The sequence below is a fragment of the Ochotona princeps genome, chromosome 8, assembly GCF_030435755.1.
Source record: "Ochotona princeps isolate mOchPri1 chromosome 8, mOchPri1.hap1, whole genome shotgun sequence".
Classification (NCBI taxonomy): Eukaryota; Metazoa; Chordata; class Mammalia; order Lagomorpha; family Ochotonidae; genus Ochotona; species Ochotona princeps.
In genome coordinates, this window is record NC_080839.1 from 72,401,813 (window position 1) to 72,417,493 (window position 15,681).

Below are 15,681 nucleotides of genomic sequence, written 5' to 3' on the forward strand. Positions count from 1 at the left end.
TTTTAAGATTTTATTATTATTGGAAAGCCAGATATACAGAGAGGAGGAGAGACAGAGAGGAAGATCTTCCATCCGATGATTCACTCCCCAAGTGAGCCGCAACGGGCCAGTGCTGCGCCAATCCGAAGCCAGGAACCTGGAACCTCCTCCAGGTCTCCCACATGGGTGCAGGGTCCCAATGCATTGGGCCGTCCTCAACTGCTTTCCCAGGCCACAAGCAGGGAGCTGGATGGGAAGTGGAGCTGCCGGGATTAGAATCGGCGCCCATATGGGATCCCAGTGCGTTGAAGGCGAGGACTTTAGCGGCTAGGCCACGCCGCCAGGCCCGATTTCCATGATCTCTTACAGAGCTCAGTCCTACTCAGTGCCGAAGCAGTTTACACATTGGCATAGCGAGTGGCATAGCGAGTGGCAGAGATTATGTCAGGAGCTGCCTGTTGAATTGTGCTGGGTTCTCTGGAACAAGGAGCTAGTTGTTAGGCACTGAATAAGAGCATTCTATCAAAACCAGCAAGTTGAAGCTCCAACCCCGATGCAACTGCAAATGGTATAGATCCTGTAATGAAGTAATAAAGGTTAGATCACAAGGACTCAAGGTCCTAGTGGTCTTGAACTCAGAAAGCTGGTGTCCTAACAAGAAGAGGTGATATCAAGTTTCACTTCCCTCTCTGCCTCTCTCTCTACTCTCTGTCACTCTTTGCGATGTGAGGACATGTGGCAAGCCAAGGGGGTATCTGCACCAGGAAGTAAACTGGCAAGCATCTTGACATTGGATTTCTCAGACTCCAGAAGTAAGAAAAAATCACTTTCTGTTGTGTAAGCCACCCAGCTTGTGTTTCATTATGATAACCTGTGCCGATGACTACGTATCTTTTTTAGAATCTTATCTATATTACTTGCTAATATTCCAAAGCTTCCAACATATTTCCAATATAATGCTAAATTTATTCTCTCTTACAATCACTTTATGGTTAAAGAGAGCCAGTCCATGCAACTGAGCTGGCAGGGGGTGGGAGCAGGGATGTTACAGGAGTTTCAAATAGGTATAGGAAAATAGGAGGCAAAGGTATGGTGGGTGCTGGAAATGCAGGAAGAATTCAGAGTGGTGGGAGCTGGGTTAGATCATGGAGGGCTGGGTTTACCAGGTAAACAAATGAGAAGCCACAAGGGACTCTACAACAGCTGTAATGATTGCAAAATGCTAGTGCTTTTGGAAGTTTATTTTACAGAACAGGTTGCGTGGAAGCTGTCATGACTCTCTGGGCAATCGATGCTGGAGATGACAAATAAGACCACAGGGACTGAGACAGAGAGGAAGCAGCAGGCAGAAGGAGTGGAGCTGGACGCCAGAGGATAGCGGGGTGACCTGAGGAAGGTGCTGGCTGGTGATGGGAGTGAGGGAAGATCACAACAGCATCGCATGAAGCTGGGCAGTGCCTTGACTCGAAATGACAAGCCAAGGGAAAGGAGGCACACCAGGGAGGGAGAGGGATGTGAGGCTGTTCCTTGCTTATCCCAGGGGGGAGGGTCTGCCCTGGGCTGGGATGTACCCGCCTCTCCCTTCTCACTCATGGACAATAGAGCGGAGGATTTGTCAATTGATTCTACACATAGAAATAAGACTCCAAATGTGATATCTGGGATATTCCAAAACCCTAAAAAAGAAAAAGGAAAAACAACTCTGAAAATTCAAGTAAGTTTATCTAAACATTATGACTCTTCATAGTCATGAGTATAATACTCAGGCAACATAATTCAGTGGGGAATGGGGTGGGTTGGAGCACTTGGCCTCTAGTGTTGTCATGACTGCGGGGGTCAGGGAGGGGCTCATCCATGCCCAAGGACAGGTGGGAAACATGTACAAGCTGTGCTCCCGCAGCCTCGGCAGGACCCAGGGCCCCAGCGCTCCTGCCTGCTGTTGCTTGATAACAGTGGTGTTTTATCAGTGTGGGCTCAGTTTTTCCTTTGGTTAAACTTCCCCTTCATCATATTGGGCAATGCTATTGTCCTCTGAGGGAAGAGTTATGAGAGGGAAAGCCACTTCTTCAGGAGAGTTGATTGTGGTTACGCTGTTGCTGGACCCCTAGTCCAACCGAAAGGACCTCTCAAGAGAGTTCTCACAGTCATGAATCATGTTTCTGGTGAGTCGAGGGCAGTTGGCGGAGGGAAGATGCCTGCTCGTAACTCTTCGAGGTCACGGGCTCTGTGTGGCCTGTGGAGTCACTAAGGTTTGGAAAGATCAGCAGGGCCTCAGCTCCTGGTCGGCGGCCTCTGGTTTGGATCATCTCAAGGCCTGGCCTCATAAGCCCCAGAGCCAGTGAGTCTTAACCCATCAATTTCATTAACCAGCTCAGAGCTTTATGTAATGGGAAGAAAGTCTCTACTTCCCTAGTTTGTGTGTTCTGTGCTTTGGGAAGGGGCCTAGAGTGAAGTTCTTGTTCATTTGGTTGGCATTTTCCTGAGACCTAGAGATTAGATTTTTCCCTGATTGAGCCCAGAAAACTCCTAAGTTATAGAGTGACCTGGACAGAGGTTGGGCTGGTTTGATGGCTCGGCTTATGCTTCATGGCCTCTTGTACTCTTCTGCTCCCACTATGGAGAGGCTGAACTACCTTCACTGAAGAAAAGGGTAATCAAATAAAAAGCATCATAATGCCCAGAGGCTGGGAGTGTAGTCTCATACTCCAACCTGACCAGGGTTCGACTGCTGGACCTACCACTCAAGATATCTCACTTCTCTGACTCCAAGTTCCTTCATCTATAATGTTAGGAATTAGAATAATGGTAGGATTTAGCTCATAAAATTATGTTGAGAGTTTAATTAGATAAATTTGTTGTGGTCCTTGTTCAGGGTCACGAGCTTGGAACCAATGCCTTCCCCACGTGTGTAATGCTTTCTGCCCTCATATAATGTTCACCTATCATAACCTGAACCTGAGAGAGCATTGTTGTGTAACCACTCCCCTTGCAAGCCCACATAAAGGCCAATGATATACAGGAACTCTCTCTCTTGGCTTCCCCAGTAACTGCTCTCTGGCTTCCTGCAGACAGACTCCGAGGACAAAGGTAACCTTTGAACATGATCCTGAATGTCTTTATTCTTCATCCTCTGTTTACCACTTGGGTTAGTGAGTGAAGATGTGAATGGTAACATACTTTGCATTTCTAATTTGTACTCTTTCAAGAGTTCAAAGAGAGGTGAGGCCTAGCATTAATGGAATGTGGACAGAGAAGTCAGGAAAAAGTTAATGTTTGCAGCTTTGTAAGTGTGTCCAATTTGTTTGCTGTATGTCTCTTAGGATAATTCATATTACTGGAGAATCTGGAACATAGAGCTTCAGTTTAATGAACAGACTTCATGGTAATGACCATTTCTTCCTCTCAGGTTTTCCATTCAGATTGGATTGCCACGTGGACTTGTCATTTGCTAATTTCTAATGGACTCTGTTATGACAAAGCTTGGTTCATAAAGACTCCTTAATACATTCTAGATTTGTCTGGCATGAACTTTCTCACACCCCACAAAAAATTCACCAGAAATAGCATAATTCTTGGAAATGCGGTTTGTATAAATCTTTATACCTCACATTATGGACAACATCCTAGTCTCGCATGGACTGATAAACTGAACAATGTCTATAGAATAAGATATATATATATATGATATATATATCATATATTTTTATATATCCATTCCCTAGAACAGAGCCTGGAAAAATCAGAATTCTGCTTAAAATTATTTATGTATTTATTTAAATTGAAAGGAGAAAGAGAGAGATAAGGAGACAGAGTATTTCCCACCTGCTGGATCACTCTAAATGGCTAAACTAAAGCCAGGATTTGAGCCATCAACCTGTTGCCTCCTGAGCTCTGTATTAGCAGGAAACTGAGATCTAGAGTGGAGCTAGGACCTAAATACAGGCACTCCAACATGGGATTCTGGCATTCCAAGCAGCATCATAATCCCTACGCCAACCACCTGCCCGCACAATCCAGCTTTTAAATGAATGTTCAATACTCTGGTTTCTCTTCAGATCGTATAAATCTTTCGCCTTTTAAATGAATGTTCAGACTTCATTGTTTCTGAACTTTTCTTCAATGAACTAATCCCTGCTAACTCTCTCCTTACCCTACAGCTGAGTCTTTCTTGAAAAAAATGAACCATCATTTCCTTCTTATTCAAAAATCTTTGTATCAGTGCCATCGTTCAGTCCTTTCCCTTGGAATGAGTTACTCAGGCTTCAGGCAAGTCAGAGTGCAGTCAGGACTCCACACCTTCTTGCCCATTGAGTCTTTGTTCTTGCCCTTCCAGCTCTCCCACCACCTGACTTGACCAAGAAATATCGATCCTTCGGATTGGATTCAAATATCCCTGTTCTCATAGGATCCTTGCATCTTTCCCTGTATGCATGCCCTACTCTTGCACTTAACATTCCAGTTGTGTTAGGGTTACTTAAACCTACAATTAAGCATGATAAATTGACCACATATTGCCATTTACTTTCCCCTAATTAAAATAATAATTTAATTAAGGAATAAAGTATAGACACACAATGACAAAGAGAACAGGGAGGGAACATTAAGCAGATAAGAGATTTCAACATATTTTTTTGAAGATAAGTAGAATGAGAAGAGACAGTATCACCTTAAGTACTTGTGAAGCAAACTGGGGTGTCTCAGCAAGCCAGCTGAGACTCAGCACTTGAGATTGCCAGATATCATGGACCATGGGAGGCAAAGAGAGGGTGTGGCCTGCTCACAAATGAAAATTAAAAGACAGGAGTGAGGGAAGCCTGCAGCTGAAGCAATTGGCTGGGTTAAAAACCAAAATCTGAAACAATTTAATCTCCAGGTCTCTCACAATACTTTAAATAGCCAAGCAGAAGACTGTAGGTTTGTTGTTGCTGTTTTGTTTGTTGGCAGGTTTTTTTTTTTTTTAAGAGAAACTAAAATACTGAGCTGTAGACACAGAAACCCCAGTTATAGGAGAGGGAGGGGATAAAATACAATGTAAATAACAGGAAGATTCAAAGTGAACACACTGAATGATAACACTCTAGTCTGTTAAAACCCTGGTGAACCAGATATGTACTTCTTTGAATGGGAAATAAAATGATGGAAATAAAAGGTCTGCAGGGACTGGCGCTGCGATGTGGTGGGTAAAGCTGCTGCCCACAATGCCTGGCATCCCATTTGGCCATCAGTTTGTGACCAGGATGCTCCACTTCTGACTCACCTCCCTGCTAATTACCTGGGAAAAGCAGTGGAAGATGGCCCAAGATCTTGGGCCCTTGCCACACCTGTGGGAAACCCAGATGAAGTTGCTGGCTCCTGGTTTAAGCCTGATGCAAGCCACATAGAGGGAAAGTTCAGGGGATGATCTCCATTTGTCTCCATCACTCTTTCTGTGATCTGCTTTACAAATAAATAATTAAATCTTACAGATTAAAAAAAAGTGAAATCTCCAGATGCAGGAGACTGGGGACTTCCTGACAAGAATGCAACCTCATCTCACCTGCCCTGTCCCTGTATGTGAAGCAGTCAAGTTCACATTCAAGCAACTTGGTCACATCGATGCAGAACTTCCCAGGGACTCAAATAAGAAAAGACATAGATACAAGAGGTAATGGAGTCCCAACTTCAACACTGAAATAAAAATTCCGATTCAAATTACAGCTCATCATGCAGCCAAATGTCAATTGTGTGAGTATAACAGCATCTCCAAATATCAAGGACTATAAGAATAATTTCTACATTTCCTTTCTCAAAAAGCTATTGAGAGTTATTCTCCTGAGCAGGGGTAGGAGAGATGTGTATTCTAAGAAAAAAGAAAACATAGGATCCAAGAACTAGTGATTCAACCAAGAGAAGTGTTGAGCTGACTGTTGTGCCTGGAGACGGACAGCAGATGTTGGAACAAAAAGCCAGAAGATACTAGGAAAGGAGTCTCCAGGAGAATAAAGGAATTGATGCATTCCGTAACATTCTCAACAATTTAGAAATAATGTTAATATACATTTGATACAATGAGTAGAGACTGTCAAAGATTGAGGATAGATGAAGAGCTGCGCTGGTAAGTGCAATTAATAATGCCAGATGTTTAAAAAAGGCATACAAGAAAGGGAATAGCACCACGGTACCTGGGCTTATAATCAACAAGTTTGACTTCTGCTTAAATTTTAGCACAACTATATGGGGAAGATGAAGAGCAGGGCTTGGTAAAATTTTTCCATGAAGAGCAAGAGAGTAAATATTTAAGATTGTGAATCAAATGCAGTCTCTGTAGCATCTTTTTGTTTCTGTTCTTGTTTGTAGCTCTTTAAAAGCATCAAAAGCATTCACCTCAGAGATCATAGAAACACGGCTGGAGTCTGGATTTGACCCACAGGTGGCAACATGCAGACTCCCAGAATCAAGGAAAGGGAAGACTGTGAGTGGGTAATGATGGAGGGCAGGGGGGATAAGACACGGCCTCACCTACTAGGAAAGAAATTTAAATGTGTTCATCAGGAAACATCAGTGTTAAAGAAAGGGGCCTGAATTCCAGGAGAAATAACGGGCACACTTGCAAGTGTTCCCCTTGACACCTGAGAGCAGAAATTGAGAAAGAAAGCTTGGTGTTCATCTTGTCCCCATAAATGTGCCAAGAGTCTTTGAATGCTAAACTGAATGCTTACCTGTTTCAAGAATAATAAATCGAAAATCAATCGCTTCTTGGCCTTTTGGCTAAGATCAAGTGTAGTATCTGTTCTTATCAGTTTAATAAATCAAAACTCAGCACAAAACTGGAAATAGCTACTTCAAGAGCACAACAATTCTATCTTTCTGCAATGAGCCAATAACAAGTGAGAATTCTGTTTTTTTTTTAAGCAATCCCAATACAGATCATTTGAGGAACCCAGTGTTAAATTCATAAACAGGATGGTTAGTATTTCACTGATAATGATTGAACCAGTGCTGTGCCACCAGATTTGGCCCCTTGGAGAAGATTTCATGATTTGAGGTGCAGCAATAGCCAAACAAAAAAAAAAAAATGCAGCCTTACCAATTGTTGGCAATCCTGACCAACAAGGTCTTTGACTTAGAGTGAAGTGCTCTGCAGGTGGTAGAGCAGAGCTATAGGCCCTTAGCTGAATAAAACAAACCTGGTGCCTAGCCAACTGTCAGATGTCATCCTCCATATTTAGTTCCATAGAGTTTCTCTGGGATCCTTATGTTCCAGATACCCACCATGAGCTTTCTCGGGTTCATTCCTAAGTGCATGAATGACTCTAGCTACAGAAGCAAAGAGAAAAAGTAGTATCAAATCTCAAAAGAACAAAGGGCATAAGTGGAATGTAGTATAGGGCCCACATCCAGCAGAGGACAGCGCAAAGTGCTGGTTCCCTATTCAGCAGCTTCCAGTTGAATCCCTCTGTTCTATCTCAGGGAGGAACTATCTCAGGGACTCTTCTTTAGTCCCCAAGTCAGCCCTGCACTGATATGAGCGAGGCAAATCTAAGAGAAATGTCAGTTGTTCTTGTCCTGGTCTGAAAACTTCATTTTCTCATCAGAAATAGTATAGACCTAAGAATAAAAAGATAAGTTCAATTGGCTATTCTTAAAGATGTGCGTTTTGATTCCATCCCTGCTGCTTTTGGCTTCATGGCAGCCTCTGACTCATTTCCTCTTTGTTCCCAGGCTGAGCAAGGATAATGATCTTACATTCAAGTCCTTGGCAAGGTTCCTCCCATCCTCAAAGTCTGCTTTGTCAGTCTCTTCTATGTTATGTGGTCATGAGCACACCTGGATAAAATGGCTCCAGAAGGAAATTACTCCAAATGATATTTCTATTCAAAAGAATGACTTCTCATTTGGGTCTTTGAATGCTAGGCTGACTCTCAGAGATCTGGATGGGCTTGTTCTCTGTCAGGAGGTTATGCTGACCTGAATGTGTAATTTGCTATATGTGTGGGCACCAAGCACTTCAAGTAAGCCAGTGACAGGCACAGTACCCAGTTCTGAGGTCTCTTCTTGGAGGCGAGGAAGGCTCAGTTGACAGCAGAACTGGCTCTGCTGTAGAGTGGAACACTTCAGCGATTACAGGAGATTTCCAACAGCATCCCTCACTTGGCTACTGGGTGTTCCATTCATAATCCGCATCCACATGGTCATGTCCTGATCTCTGCAGAGACTGAGCCTCCAGGGAGACAATTGTGTTCGAATGAGTCGAGAAAGGACTGTTCCAAGAAGAAGAAACACCATGGATGCGAGTGCATAAACAAAGGACCATGCAAGGACATGGTGGGAAGTTGGTTGTCTGCAAGCTGCAGAGATCTCTCCAGACATGAACTAACACTGTTTGCACCTTGATCTGGGATTTCCAGCTTCCAAAACCAGCAGAAAAAATAAATATAGTATTGGTGAAGCCATCCACTCTATGGTGTTGTTATGGCAACCTGAGCTGACAAGGACACTGGGTCTAAGCACACACCACATTGAATCATGAACATTACTTCAGTCCTTTTCTTGTAGCAGTCCTGAATGCAGTATTTTAATATTATCATTTCCAGTCCTACAAACGAGATAGCTGAGACTGACAGGAACAACACAGGTCTGCTGATAGTAAACGCAGACCTCATTCAATACATCCAAGATTCTTCTTCCTCACAGCTCCACTTGTGAACTGCCCCTAAATGGGCTTCACCCGTCCCTGGATTCTTCATAGAAGAGCAGCCCATTCGGGTTAAGACGCTGTCACCCTGGAAGACCTACGTGAAGATCCAGGTACTGGCCTCTGCACAGGTGCCTCTGCTGGTTTGTCGTTACCTTCTGAGCAAGCCGAGCTTCTCTGAAACGCAGAGGTCCTCCTGCAAATGAGGAGGAACCCAAGAGGGGAGGAAAAAGAGATGATGTTGGAAAACTCAGGAAGGATTAGGATTCAGGCAAGACAGGAGCAAATCAGGGGAGGACATGCAGCTGGTGTCCTGCTAGAACTGGGAGCAACAGATTGTGGACATGTCTAAATAAACATACTTCCTGAAATGTCTAGAAGTCTGGCATATACTGGGACTTGTGTTTTTGTTTGTCTTCAAGGACAGACGCTCCTGACAACCAAAACCTGTCGATAGTTGTGTTGAGGGGTTTTCTATTTTGTTTGGTTTTTCACACACAAAAAAAGGCTTTATAAAGCACTTTGCTATCCTGCCCTCAATTGACTCTCACAGTCACCTTCAAACACATAGAGAATCAGCTCCATTTTCAGATGAAGTTCCAGGAAGAAACACTCCCTCATTAATGTCCCAGGTTGTGTGAATAATAGGAGTAGATTTTGAACCCAGGGCCTTTCATCCTCCCCCTGTGCCATACTCCCTGCTCCATCCCTGCTCTATTCCTGAAGAAATGCCTTACAGGCTGCAGAATTCCCGCATTGGCACTGGACCAAAAGCTGGGATAGCACATGGCCTGAATGCATCAGCTATTTGCAGCTGATAGTCAATGACTTGTCTAGGTCAATGGGAATGATGTGGCCATGTTGGGGCTCTTGGCAAAGGATTCCAAGGCTCTCTAGTCTGGCCCATTCCCAGCGGCATCTCATGCTCTCTGTCACACTGACCTGAGCAGACCTTGCATTCCCCAGCCTTTGCATCCTTCCCATCAACTCTCTTCACCTGGCGCAGTTCCCAGGCCTCTGGAATCCCAGGGAAACAGGTCTGCATTCTCTCCTGAGCTCCCACCACCTCATCCCCTCAGCCCCCTTATACTGTCCTTCTTTTCTGTTTTCTTACTGAAACTCTTTGGAAGGGCTTAGTCCTATGCCTAGCACAGTGTCTGCTACATGGAAGATCAGCAGCACAGACCTGTGAAATAAGCAAAGGGTTAATGGACAGTGTGGGTAGCTGCAAAGAGCTGCCACCTTCATTGTAGGAAGCACAACACTGTATTTAAGCGCAAGGACCCTGGAGTCCTAATGCATGAATTCTAATCCTGGCTCTTTCTTAGTACCTGTCTGAGTATCTTGGGCAAAATTTCTAATCTTGCTTTGTTTGCTCCCTGCTAACGGCCCAGGGGAGCCACAGAAGATGGCCCAAGTGCTCGGGCCCTTGCCACCCACATGGGGGATCTGGAAGAAGCCACTGGCTCCTGGGTTTGTTTTGGCCAAGCCGTGGCTATTGAAGCCATCTGGCAATGATTGAGTCACACAGATCATCCTTACCATGGAGAGGGAGTTTGGTCTGCCAACTGCTTGTAGTTGATCTGCAGTAAGATAAAGAAAAAATTGAAAGTAAGTATTCAGATGGAATTTTATAGCAATTGATATGGTCATCACATCAAAGTGCAAGATCATTTTTCTACTAATTCATTTCTATTGTACCTTATGAAAGTATCCATTCATAATAGGATTTAGAAAACTCTGGTCCTTCCTCATAAATCATTTGACAAACACACATATAGAGGATTGCTATGAATCATGCCTCCCAGGCTGACGCCTGTGTGGAGGGAACACAGTGCTATTTATCCCTTGGGCTGGGAAGTGCAAGGCTGGGCAGTAGGCAGTTTAGAGGAGTTTCCCTCGTCTTACAATGCAAACTCCAAAGTTTATTTGACTGAAGTCCAGCTTTAGTTTCATGACACATTGATTCATGGTAAATGGTAAACTTCATTACCTACTGTTTTTTTAGCAGAAGGAAGAAAGTAATTGCACAGGTCTGCAATGGGTTTTGGAAGGAAGGACTGAATATTTTTACCATTATTTGCTAAATGTCGAGGCCAGAATTTGAATTCTGCCTTCCTCATGCTTTCGCACACTCTGCTCCTTCTAACTGGTAAGCCCCTGCTACCTAGTCTCCCGTTGTCACGATGGCTTGGAATTGTCTGCTGAAGGACTGCCATGCATCCATTCCTTAAGGTACCTCTTCACTCTTCCCACTGCATAATTTTTTCATGGCTCCCTGCCCTTCTGCTGCTTAGCAGTGTTAACAATAGATAATTACGATGTTAGTTGTTTCATTTCTTTCTGCCTACTAAATTGTGACTTTTCTAATCTATCTCTGTCACTATTATTTCCTTATAGATCAGCATGCTGCCTGGCATATAATAGAGATTTAACATGCATTTGTTGAGCAAAGGAATAGATGGGTAAACGTACGAATGCACAAATCCACAACAGTCTCTTCCCCATGCTTGGAAGTCCTGCTCTAACAGTCTGTTCTCCAACCTCTCTGTCTCTCTTACTCACGCTGGCTCTGCCAACATGGAAAAAAAAAAAAAAAGAAGAAGAAGAAGAAGTTGACATTCTAAAAAGGCTAGCCGCTTGCCAGCAATGGAAACCTCAAATCATTCCCCACCCCTAGCCTGGTGCTTCCCCTGCAGGGAGGCGCGTTGAAGGCAAACAGGGTCACAGTCATCGTTATCCTAAGTAGATCTGCAAACCTTTGCGATGTACCAATCTAATTTCCTTCAAAAAGCATACACTCAGATAGTCTAAATGATGACGATGTTTTGTTTCATTTTGCAGCTATTTGAGTAGTGTGCAGCAGGACTTTTTAATAACAGACAAAAAAAATGAGTGGTCTTTGCTGTAGAACTCTGAGGGCTGTGCTTGGGCATGCATGCTCCATCGCCATTAATGATAATAGGAGTTAGGTGCATAATGGGTGTTCCTGTAAATCTATCCAGAGGATAATATACCCCTTCATTTAACACAGCTGATAAAGGGTGAATAAAGGCCTCTCATTTTTACCACTTCTCACTTCTATTAAGAAAGGAATCACATAACACGCCAGGGCTCTAAACTCATTAGCGGTGCCTATGGGTTTGGAGAGCATGGGCTTTGTACGCATTCACGGACGCAGAGAACCCTGCTCGTGCCTGAATTCCAGTGCCGACTTTGATTGGAAGGAGTGTCCAGTCCTGGGATGACCAGACCGGGAAGGAGGCAGAAAAAGCTGAACGGAAGAAAGGAAGTCTTCGCCTAGAACCTCAGCTTTACAAATCTGCAGGCTGGGGGAGCCTGCGACCGCCAGGCAGAGCTGAAGCACAGCTGTTATAGACGCAGGACGGAACGCTACTGCCACTGGCAACACAGAGGGCAGAGACATGTTGATTTACTATAAACCCATAAAAAGAATACAGGCTTTCCCCTTGCTGTGTTGTTTTTCGTTTGTCACCCACCCCACTCTTGATGTCTACCAGACCTTCTGGCTAATGTCCACACTAGCTGATGTTTGGTCTTCAGCTGTGACATCTATAATTAACAAACAAGATAAATATATGCTTGGTCATTCTGATATAAGTGGTGTAATTAGATATTTCTCTTTACATTCCTTCCTCTGCGAGATACTCACCATCAGCAAATCGATGATTAAAACAACAAGCCGACGCACTTCGAAAATGCGACAAAAGAAATGAACTCTATTAAAGCCACTAATTCAAAACCAAAGAACGGAGTTGACGTGAATTCTTAGTAAGCACTCAATGAACATGTGTTCAATTAAATTGAATGGAATTCCATTGAAAATTCGAAGAAATCGTTCATAATAATTTCAAAGTAGTGCTTTTCAAATGTCAGGAATTTGGAAGCAACTCTTTTATTCACAATTTGCTTTTAGTTTAAGCAAAAAAAAAAGTATTTGTTTTCTGTTATTTTTGTTTTCTGTTATTTCTTCCTATTTCCCACGTAATTCAACAAGAGCTATGAAGTTTTGTTAAGATACTCTTTTTAAATTATGTGAACAACCTAGAGTTGATATACCTTTTACCTATTTATTTATTTATTTATTTATTGAAGAGCAACTTTTAAAATAATACTAAAATCACTGGGCTCTCAGCAGGGCCGTGAGTCAGAGTTCACTTCCAGGAGAGCAGACACCCACAGCACTCGATGGAGAAATTGTGCAATCCACCATCGGACAATCTTATTTCTGTGTCTTTTCTCCCTCCCCTCAACACCAAACCTGTAACCCAGCTCTTTATTTTCTTTTGCTGATGCAAATGTTCCCTGAATACTCCTTGATTTCAAGGCAAAGGCAGCGGATCTAGAGATGTTTCCAGCTATAAGGTGTTCTGTCCGTGCTTGGTAATAACTCAGAGGCTTCGCCATTCATAGTTCAGGTGAGGCAACATGGGATTCCAAGGCCCCTCTGTAAAAATGCCCATGGAGCAAGAAGGAGGCTCATAATATTGCTTTTTCAAAGTGCAATAAAACGCCCAAATCTACCAAAGGCTAGTGGGCCCTTGCACATGACAATTAAACATTAACAGGCCCAGGGGCCCTGGGAGCAGGGCCCAGCAGCCCTTTGAAGCCCTGTTTGCCAATTAAACACCGTCTGACATTCACTTCGAGGTGGCAAGGATCCAAAGCAGAGATAGGCACGTCAACCACTTCAGGGGCATTCATTAGCTCCCCAGACATTCCTGGCGTGGCCTGTTTCTTTACCATTGCCAAATCCACACCCTGCCCGGGAACTCGGGGCTCTGAGAAAGTTGACTCAGATAAGCTTATTATGGAAATAGCACTTTGTCACCGTTTACTACTCACTCCTTGTTCAATTATCTTTTATCTGTTTAGAGTATTTGCCAGCTCTCCCAAGGTTCCCCCGGAGGAAGCCACAGGATTGGAAGTCCTGGCTGGGGCTGCAGAGAGGGGGAGGGAGGTACCACTCGGTGCTTGCCTTTCTGCTCCAAGAGCGTCTTACTCTGGAATTTTGGAAACTGCTATAAAGAGATACCAGCACAAGACCTTCTCTTTTCTGGTCATGGGGAAAACTGCTGCCCCTTGAGACAGAAATCTTGGCACCTGATGCTTCACAATCAGCAAAACAGAGATTGATTCCAATAGGAAGCCTTTCCTGTGGGTTACCAGGGCCAAGGATGAACAGGGGCTTCACCCACTCCACACACCCTTCAAACAGGCAGCTCTCTTCTCTGCAGATACACTCATGGTGATGGGGCCAACAGAATCATGGCTTTTCATCGATGAGCCTTAATCAAAGCCCAATCCCCCTAATTATTTTTAAAACGAATGAATGAATTTGAAAACCATCGAGCTAGAGACACAAAGAGTTTTGGTAAACTCTCCGAGTGCCCGCAATAGCCAACTTAGGTCAGGTTGACACCACTGGCCAAGAGCGCAGTCCTGGGCTCCTCTGGGAGTGGCAGAGATCCAACTCGTGGAGCCGACAGTGCTGTCTCTCAGGAGTGCTAGCAGGAAACGGGGCTGGAGAGTGGAGCTGAGACTCCTGCTTAGAAGCTCAGTGTGGGACGTGGACATTCCATATAGCAGCTTAATTGTGCTAAATGCCCACCGCATTTGTGTTTATTCCTTACAAAATAACCATTTTTGTATTCTAATGCTGGCAGGCATGGTAATTTCTCTATGGCCAAGAAGCCTGGATTCAAACTGGATTTCCACTGATGTGATGGCTTTAAAATTTACCCACAAAAGTTAAGAAAGCTGCCTATTTTCACTTTGGATGTGCTTTGACTAGACGAACTCTTCAAATAAAATGTTATGGGAGGGATGGAGTATGACCTGTGAGTGTCAGTATTATAAAAGACACTGAAACACACCCCATGTACTAGTGTGGAAAAAGGATGTCATACCCTGAGAAAACTCTAGAAGCCGAAGGGAGCAGTCCATGTAATAAGTAGCTAAATCTCGTGCTACAAATCATTTAGCCAAGCTCAGCTGTCAATCCTGTGGCCTCGGCCAAGCTCCAGATGTCAAGTCCTGGTCCACAGCTTGACAACAACCTCAGCTAAACCAGGAGCACCCAGCTGATCTGCTCCCAGATTCTTTTTTTTTTTTTTTAAACATTTATTTTATTTTTATTACAAAGTCAGATATACTGAGAGGAGGAGAGACAGAAAGGAAATGGAGCTGCCGGGATTAGAACCAGCGGCCATGTGGGATCAAGGCGAGGGCCTTAGCCACTAGGCCACGCTGCCAAGCCCTGCTCCCAGATTCTTGATTTGCAGAAACCAGGCAACAACAAATGCTTCTTGTTTAGGTCACTATTTGGACTACTTCAGAGGCAACAATACATACCTGGTGTATCTGCCTCTCCTCATTGCTAAGAAATGGCTACAGCATCCCCGGGCAGAGGATCGGGGAACCTGTATTCTATGAGCGACATTCTCATTTAGAGATCTGTCTGCTCACTGTAGACTTCGGATTCCTCTGGGGATACTTGTTGTTGTGCTACATGATAGCAAGGGAGGCAAATAAAACATTTTGAAACTTAAGTTACCTGATTAACATCATTGGCGGCGGCGTCTGCAGTTTGGGTATCTGAAAGTCACTTTCCTCCCTCTCCCTACTGTGATTCCCAAATCCCATATCAGCTAGACAATGATCCCATTGCCCTTCCTTCACTGGGCACCCTGTCTTAGCATCCTTAAGAGGATGACAGCAACACTGCGTTCCCAGCAATGCTTGACTGAAAAGGTGTCACATGGGCCTCAGTGCAGCGGGAAAGTAGATGACCACACAGTTCCTTTACAGAAACGCCAAGTGCACTGCTTGCAAACCAACAGCACTTATCTGAATGAAAGCCAAAAACTGCCTGGTCCTTCAACCCTCATGGTTTCTTTAAGTAGTTTGATAGGAACATTTTTCATTCTGTTGCCTCTTCATCTCTGAGCCTACCCATCCCACCTTTAACCAGAACATGAGTTGACCAGAAGCACCACAGCAGTACT

The 15,681-nt window shown here is 44.0% G+C and overlaps 1 non-coding gene across 1 annotated transcript; it reads left to right on the top strand.

The window, feature by feature from the left end:
* Positions 1-6,706: 6,706 nt before the first annotated feature.
* Positions 6,707-6,903, top strand: LOC118760795 (U2 spliceosomal RNA). Its single transcript, XR_004996995.2, has one exon. It is a non-coding gene; the product is annotated as a U2 spliceosomal RNA (small nuclear RNA).
* The last annotated feature ends 8,778 nt before the right edge of the window (positions 6,904-15,681 follow it).